This window comes from Octopus bimaculoides, chromosome 19, assembly GCF_001194135.2.
Source record: "Octopus bimaculoides isolate UCB-OBI-ISO-001 chromosome 19, ASM119413v2, whole genome shotgun sequence".
In the NCBI taxonomy this organism is placed as follows: Eukaryota; Metazoa; Mollusca; class Cephalopoda; order Octopoda; family Octopodidae; genus Octopus; species Octopus bimaculoides.
In genome coordinates this window covers 3,901,870-3,904,876 of record NC_068999.1, presented here as the reverse complement: position 1 = coordinate 3,904,876, position 3,007 = coordinate 3,901,870, and the positions used below count along the sequence as shown (strand labels likewise).

The 3,007-nt window shown below is 36.8% G+C and overlaps 1 protein-coding gene across 1 annotated transcript in view; it reads right to left on the bottom strand.

The window, feature by feature from the left end:
• LOC128250093 (filamin-A-like) overlaps nucleotides 1-3,007 on the bottom strand; it is a 21,838-nt gene that overhangs the window by 5,677 nt on the left and 13,154 nt on the right. The window lies entirely within an intron of this gene.

The window sequence follows — 3,007 nt, the reverse complement described above, 5'->3', positions numbered from 1 at the left end:
ACCATTGGCTAGATTGAAACGTACGTAAATGACTATTACATAACATTCACAATGACTCACTACATAACCTCAACCTCCACAATGACTCATTACATAACCTCCACACAATAAAACAACGGCTAACTAGCCCAACAGAACTGCTTCTTCTTGTATTTGTTGCTCCATTCTCCACATAAATATATATATATATTCCCGAGCGTCATACTAATATATACTTTTGTTATTTACACCACCTGTCCTCGTCTGTTGTTATTATTTGTATATTCTCCCATATATATATATATACACACACACACATATGGCTGGGTATATGTATATATATATATATATATAATACAATAAAGGATGCTTCTAAAGATACGTGACATATTTCATTCAAATGTCAAACGACATCTGTTAATGTCAAATTGACAATGTGACATCTTTGAAATCTGGTGAAACAGCTTTTTATATATTGGTCAATGACAACGTTGTGGTTTGGTAGTGGTGGTGGTGGTGGTGGTGGTGGTGGTGGTGGTGATGATGATGATGATGGCGATGGTAGTAGTGGAGTTGATTGTGTAGGTGATGGTGGTGGTGTTAGCGTTAAAATGTTGATATCTGTCCACTACGGGCTTTTCATCCGGCAACTAGCCTGATGATACTGTACCGCCACTGGGTACAGGGAACGTTACATGTGTCATCTGCCACGTGGATAACAGACGACATATTTATCAACCGGTTCTTAATAAATAACAGATAAAAGAGAAAAAAGGTCAGCTGACAGAAGTATTAACTACTACGGCTTTTGTCTTTATGTTTTTGTCTTGATATTAATAACCAAGGCGAAATGTCATGCAGTGCATATCTTTTACCTTGAACTTGCTAGGATTTTCTGGGTTTCAATGAATGATTTGCAGAGAATTACAGAGATTGTAAATAATGAAAAGAGATGCACATTTATAACAGTATAAATATGCTCTCTGTGCGTGTTTTCTCTTTGAAATAGAGAGCGAATATCACAAACCAGCCAGAATATTTAGATCCCATACATGTCCACTTATTATTTTCCTGCTCATATAATCGAGTGAGGCATGTTTCACAGAAGACACAGGAAAAACAGAAAAAGTCGTAGAGTCAGCATTACTACTTGATAACGTCATGGATAGAAATAGAATTTCTATACCAAACAAATCATGCTTGTTACGTTGGCACTTGGCTATTTTGATGCGAGTGTGTATGTATGTATGTATGTATGTATGTATGTATGTACGTACGCATGCATGACATGTATGTATGTATATATATATTTCCGTTTCAGATACGTGCATGTGTGTGTATATGTATGCACATACGCAGACATTCACACACAGAAATACATACTTACACACTTACATACACGCCTCCCCCCCGCACACACACACACACACACACACACACACACATACATACACACATACATACACACACAAACATCACATGACATCACATATGTATGACGTACTCACGCATGTATATGCGTCTGTTTCCCCGACTAATCAACCAGAAGCTAAATTATATGCCCAACCTCATGCGAACGCCATTCATCTCCAACTTACTCTGAAATAATTAATTTACTTTTAATTCGATATTAATTCGATCTTATGCAAATTTAGTTGGATTCTGTGCCAGTAATTTCTATTCAGTGAAATTTAAAAGCTAAATTAACTCCGTTAATCTATTATTTATTCATTAACTCATTACAAACAACCTATATTCTTTACAAATATTTCTGAGAACTGGTCAGACGACATTTGCAGCCATCTTTCAAAACTGTTTCTTTTATGTTGATGCTTTTTAGGCTTGTTTTATTGCATTTTCTCCTGTTTTGTTGTGTTTTCATTGAAACTCCACTTAAAATTACTTGGTCTTCACTTTCCCCACAAATTTCAATGAAAACAGAGAATTATCTTATTTTATTATTCTTTTCTTTCTTTCTTTCTTTTTTTGTTGTGGCTTTATATCAGATTGGGTAGGGCAACACCTATGACCTTTGTAGGGTATTTGAGACTGGTAGTGGTGGTGGTAGGGGTGATGGTGTTGGTGGTGTTAATGTTGGTAGTTGTAAAGGTAGTGGCGGTGATGGCAATGGCGGTAATGATGGTGATGTTGCTGGTGAGGGCGGTGGTACTGTTGATGATGTTAGCGGGAGTGTTAATCATGGTATTTGCCAGGGCGACTGTCTCTGTATGTGTGTGTGCATGTGTGTGTGTGTGTGTGTGTAATGTATGTATATGTCTTTGTATGTATGTATATATATGTGTGTGTATGTAAGTTTGTATGTATGTATGCATGTATGTGTGTGTGAGTATGTACAAAATTACATACCGATAATACCGATATATATATATATATATATATCGGTAGCAGGCAAAATTCGTCTATTTGCAGCAGTGAGAATGCTAGACGCGCATTTCCGTCTCTTTGGGCTTCGTCAGTATCATGCACTTACTATCATCTGGTAAGACATAAAATCCGTCTTCGAACAAAAGCAACACGCACCACCACCACCACAAACACCACCACATCTACCACCACCATAACAACAACAACAATTACAGGAATAGGAAGAAACAACAGCAAGCACAACAACATCGATGACTAAATAATTCGACAAAGAAAGGTTGTTTGAAAGAAAAATTTCTTCTGAGACGATATCAAGAAAATCGTCTCAGCAGTTTTTTTTTTACGTTCGTGGGTTTATTTTGGAAGAAGAAAACTTCCTGGTCAAGGAAGGGCAAGGAAACTACAATGGTCTTACATTTACCGTAGGTGGGAACCTGGGTGTCACAGTGACATACTACATCGTTACACTGATTAAATATTAATTAGAGATTATAAAACAAGAGAAACTGCCCCCCACTCCACACTTTACTTTACAATCACAGCTTTTGAAGAGGTGTGTTTGTGTGTTTCGATGTTTGTGTAGGAGTGTGTGTACATATGTATATGTACACGCGTGTGTGTACGTATATATATATATATATAT